This window comes from Mus caroli, unplaced genomic scaffold (assembly GCF_978045245.1).
Source record: "Mus caroli unplaced genomic scaffold, Mus_caroli_1 scaffold_18, whole genome shotgun sequence".
NCBI lineage: Eukaryota > Metazoa > Chordata > Mammalia > Rodentia > Muridae > Mus > Mus caroli.
Genome location: NW_028227273.1, coordinates 61,919,446 through 61,925,445, shown reverse-complemented (window position 1 = coordinate 61,925,445; position 6,000 = coordinate 61,919,446).

Below are 6,000 nucleotides of genomic sequence, written 5' to 3'. Positions count from 1 at the left end.
CATGACCTAGCTTGTAGGCCCTTTCCCTGTGACCCCCATCTCTGTACGTGGTGAACCCTTAAAACATCATCTAATGATGACAAGGATCGTGTGGGTGTGATGCAAACCCCAGCCCAGTCTTTCTAGAACTTGGTCTTGAACCTTCAGCTTCCTCCCCAACTACAATCACTCCTTGTATTTGCCATCCACCTGGGGAGGCTTGCCTGAGACCAGCCCAGTGCTCCAGCAAGCTTGGCCTGCCCACGTGCCAGGCTCTTGGGAAGCACCGTGACCACGCTGGGCCTGACCCACGACTTTCTAAATCACTCTGTTTTCAGTCTAGCCTGCTGGAGCACTGGCTCACTGACACACCTGTTCACTGGACTGACTGCATTCCCCTTACTCTCACTCACTGACTCACGGACGCTTTATCCTGCCTCGGGTAGAAATTACATAGCAAGGGCTGCATGGCCAGGAACACACACACCCTGACCTGCATCAGGCAGGAATGTAACTCAACTTTCTCTCAGATGACCTGGCTTCTTCCAGAGAAAAGCCAGAGGTAAGACTCCTGCACAGGCAGCTCTGCTGAACTTAGGAAACCCCAGGGAAGGAGTGGGCCAGAAAACCAGAGAGAAAGGGAGGCCAGTCTCAAAGGTCAGGTCTCCAGCCATCCATGTCCATGGACAGCAGAGGCTCTGTCTTCAGGGAACTTCCGGGGCCTACACCAAATATGGACATCCTTTTGGAAGCTACTGACTAGGGGTTGGGGGTGTCCTCCCTCTACTCTGCCCCACTGGAGATAACTAGGAGAGGCTCCAGAGAGCTTCAAGCCCACCTGGGCACAGGAGTAGCTGGACAAAGTGAGCAGACCGAAGAGTGTCTGTAACTGCCTAAGAGACAGATGCTTGCAGTTCTGGGGAGGGGAGTTCTGGAGTACAGTCTCTGAACTGCTTAGCCAGAGTCTGCTGAACTCTCCCAGTTGTACTCTCTGGGGACTGAGGGTAGATGACAGAGGTACCCTTGGAAATACCCCAGGAGACGCTGCAATACCTCGGGGAGCCAAGTGAACTCTCAGATATGTCCACTGGCCAGATCTGGGGCAGTGACTTGATCCATGGCTGGGCAGTGAGGTGGACCACATTCCTTCACTGTGTTGTCCTTGGCTGGAGGCCTGCTCCCACCTTTCTTGTGTTTGCTATGCCAACAACATACCGGTAGATTTTCAGCAGATACCTAAACAGTGCGAGTCGGGGAAAACTGATGGGCAAAAACATGGCTTTCCAAGGTGACGAGGGAAAGCTGGTGTGCACACTACACTGCCTTTTCAGTTCTGCTGTTCTGAGAGCTACCTGATTTTCTTAGTACAAAAAACCTCTCCCGCTTAGAATGTGAGAGGCCTGAGGGAACTGGAGGCACTGGCCAGCTGGTGTTGGCCGGGGGTGGAGTGGGGCTCTCCTATTGTATGAGATGACATATACCTACAACCCACTTTCACAAATCTACTCCAGATAAAGCCTCCAGACACCACTGGCATGGCGTGAGGCTGCTGAGGACTGCGTACCCCCACAAAGTGGCCCAGCATTGCCTGTTCTGGATAAGGTCAGAGTTCAGTCCCAGCCACAAACACTCGGAGAGGAGACAGAGTCTCCCAAGTCTGCACAGCAGTCCCTGGGAAGGACATGGCGCTCTCCCAGCACAAAAGCTCTTGCCTCTTCTGAAGTGAAAGCTACATCTCCACAGGCTGAGGAGGGCATGGCCCAGGCCAGAATGTTCTGGAAGGACTGGGGGAAATAATGAACTATGTGCCAAGGAAGGTACCCATAACACATTTTGGGAAAGAGAAACTACAGTACAGTTTATGCAAGCGACACTGGATGCAGTATGCCCTCTAGGGCAGGAATTAATGCCAAAGGGGACTGCTTGGCCCTGAGTTGTATGTGACAAACAGGAAGGCTTTTCACCTGCCTGGACCTTGGTCAAGGGTTTCCTGAGACAAGATGATAGGATCAAGAGCCCAAGAGTACAGGCAGCTTTGTTCCTTGCTGGGAGTCTCCTGTGCTAATGACGTCAACAGGATAGACTGGGCCCCTGGAGCCAGCCAGCTGGCAGGTGCATGAACCTCAGACACCACTCTTACCCCAAAGCCTGAACCCTAGGCCTAGGCCCAGGGTTTATTCGTTTTCATTGAGATTCTAGTATAACCTGAATAAAGCTTTTTCCTGGCAACCCCCAGAAATGGGATTCTTTCCAGAACACTAGATAAAAAGGGAGGCTTTAGGAGGCAAGGAAGCCAGAAACAGAGACAGCAGGAGGGATGGTGCTCCCCTTGAGGCCAGCCTTGGTTCAGGGCCCTGGTGGTCAGTGAGTTGCTGGTAATATAAGTGGCAGCTGGCTGGAATCTTGTGAGGTAGGGACTTTAGGTCAGTCCTGCAGGACAATGACAACTTGCCACCACTTCTACAGAACTGACAGAGTGTCTGAGCATGTACACTTGGTCTAGAGCCAAAACACAGTCACACTGGTAACACAGGCCTGGTCTCAGAATACACAGGGCTTTAAACCCGTCTCCTGGCCCCACAGACCCATCAGATGCAAGAGGAATACGTGAGGGAGAAGAGAGAAATGTCTAGTCTATCAGAACTCACGGCCTTGGCTGCTCAGAAGCATGTGGCCTTTACCTGTGATACCTGCTCCTTGGAGAATGCTATCACATGACTGTGATTCACCTTGGAAAGAAAAGGCACCAGGCCCAGGCTGGCTTAAGCCTTCCCACCCTCCCTGCACCCTCTTGGGGCTGCCCTCACTGCCTAGTCCAGCTTCATTCATTAGCGCCCTGGCTCCCTGGGTACCAAGGAAGAAGAGGCCTTTATCCTGGGATCCTGGGGAGGCATTTGTGGACATCAGCTCACAGCAAGTAGGAAAGGGCATCATTATCAGAGAGAGAGAGAGAGAGAGAGAGAGAGAGAGAGAGAGAGAGAGAGAGAGAGAGAGAGAGAGAGAGAGAGAGAGAGAGAATGAGAGCCCATTTAATGCTTAAATCCTTAATCTTCTTATATTCAAGTGTGTAAATCCAAGGTCTCCCCCACCCCGCCTTCCCCCAGCCAGCTCTCTTACAGCATCCACCACAGGGTCTGCTGCACTGTAGCTTATCCTCCCTCTGCAGGCCCTCCACGAGTACTCTCTGGCCTCCTGCCTCCTCTTGCTGTCTGGAATCTTCTTCGTGGACAGTCACAGAAGTATTCTGCATGAAGCTGGAGCTATAAAAATGCCTTCAATGAAAAGCCACGCTGACTATGTGGGCAGGGGGCACTTTGCCAATTGTCAGTCACTGTGCCGGGAACGTTAGGCTCACCTCTGAGAGGAGCAAGGGGCAAGTCAGGGAGCCCCTCTGGGCACAGTCTATGATCCTTATAAAAAGGGCTACTCAGGGAGCTAAAGTGTTTAAAACCCAGAAGGCAAAATATACACCACCACTTTCTGAGCTCTGAAAACCACATTTGTTATGATGTGTTGAAATGACAACGACAAAGTTGAACACGCTATTTGGAAAACTGGATATCCACACACCCAGCCCTCTACCTTATACCATATGCACGAGCTGGGCATGGTGGCAGCTTCCTCGGTTACTCAAGATGTTGAGATTGGAGGACTGCTTAGGTCCAGGAGCTCCAAGTTACACTGGGCAATATAGTGATACTCTCATCTCAAAACAAAAACAAAACCCTCAGAGTGGATGAAAGCTCTAAAGCAAAGAGATAAAACCATAAAAGTCACATGAAAGCAAGGGAGGGCTGCCCTCATGACTGCAGATTTGGTGATCTCAAAGACGCTGAGAGTAAGATGTGGATAGAAACAGAAGGTGGCCATTATAGAAAGGGACAGCTCCTCCATGTTAGAGGACACTGCAGTGAAGATGTCCTACGAAATGACGGCAAGCACCGGCAAGCCCTCAGTCTGATCAGGGATCCTGAACATGTGGAAAACCCTGCAGCTCTGCCCATTAAACAAAACAATAGTTCAATTCAAAAATATCTCAAGGGCCTCAACAGACCTGCTGCCAAGGCAGCCACAGCACTGGTCACTATAGGCAGCATGCAGCGCTGGGGAAGAAAAGACCACAGTGAGACCTGCGTCACGGCTACTACCATGAATGGTCAATCGGTAAGACAGAAACGGCAAAGTGTCGACGAGGAGTGTGTAGATGAAGACTCTTGCATTGCTGTTGGTGAGAAGAGACTATGTGCAGCTTCTGTGGACAGCAGTTTGGCTCAGTGGATAAAACTTTGCCATGAAAGTATGAGGACCAGAACCTGGATCCTTAGGATTCCTGTAAAAGTCAGGTGGGTGTGACAGTTCCCTGTAATCCTTATTATCCAGCAGGTAGAGACAGTGTCCCTAGGGCAAGCTGGCTGGCTGGATTGGCTGGAATCATCAAACTCTAGGTCTGGTGAGAGATCCCACCTCATTATATACCTCGGGAACTAAGGAAGACATCCAACATCAATTTTAGGCCTCCAAACTTACACATAGGCACCTGGACATATGCATGTGCAACCACACACACACTTATTTATACAAGCAAAAAGACTTAAAACATAGTGTTACCGCATGATCTAGCAATTTCACTACTAAGAATCCAAAGTGGGGACTCAAGCAGATCTTTGCACACTTGTGTTCTTGGCAGGCTTGTTCACTAGCAGCTAAAAGGTGGAATGAACCCAAATGTTCGACAACAAATGCAGAAATGCACTGTGGTCATGTGAACATGGCTGTACAGCCATTAAAACAAGGAAGCTCTGACACATACTCAATACCCACAAACCCCAGCGTTACACAGAGGAAATACCCAGGCCAAGTGGGCAAATGCTTCAGCTAAGTTCACGGACACAAAAACAGTCCAGGCACACCAAAACCTAGGAGACAGAGCTTGGGAAAGGGAATGTTATTTACTGGGCCTTAGTATCTGAGATGAAGATGAAGTCCTAGAAACAGAGAGTGGTGATGGATATGCTGCTGAATTCTACATTTAAAATGGTGAGATTTTATGTTAATCTTATTTTGTGACTTTTTTAAAACTGCAAGGACAGTTTTCATTGTATACCGCATACTAACTTCTTATTGTAAATCTGCACATAAATCTAAATGTGAGCATGTTTGGAGCAGAGACAAACAACAACGTGGTAGTCACAGCATTTGTGGAGCTGGCCATAGTAATTGTTTCCTGCCTTTCCCACCCCAGCCTGCACTGGGAAAGTATCCAAGGACCTTTCAGTGGATCCCCACATTCTTCAGAGCTCACGCACTGTTCCGATAGGATACTGAGTCTGACACCTCATCCTATGCTATCCCAGGACCTTGACTCAGGGTCATCAATCGGTCAAAGAACTCCTATTGGGACACTCGAAGCAGCTATGCCGTGGGAAGACAGAGAGCAAATGTTAATGTCGTGACTTCTTGGGAAATCGGTAAGTCTGTAGAGATGCCTGCCAGCCCTCTCTGTTTAGTGTGACATCACAGCAGTACACGCAGCAGATCTGGAAGGACAGGTGTGGCAGGCAGCCTACAACCTTCTTCACGCTCCTCCTTGGCCACAGACTTGTGATTCCAAGCTTTAACTGCTGGTGTATGGGCTACACAGCTCTGGGCTCAGAGCTGCCGCACAATAGGCCTCTCCCAGTCACAGCCTGTGTAGAGAAGAGACAGGTCTCCAACTCCATCCCCAGACTTCACATGGCTCTGAGCACGATCCAGATCAGCTCTCAGACTTGACAGCACGGGTTCCAAGGCCAGTGCTAACACCAGAGCCGGAGAGGCTCAGTGGGGAGGAATGGGCACAGGATGGCTCTTCTGCCAGGCTTCCTACCTTCTCATAAGCTTATGGTGACAAAGAACAAGCTCCTTAGCTCTACAAATACAAGAAGAGTATTTTAAAAACTCAAAAGTACATGTCTGTGTTGCTTTACTGGTTTATCTCTGGTTTTTAAATTCATAAGGGTTCAATCCCTGCAAGGTATACAC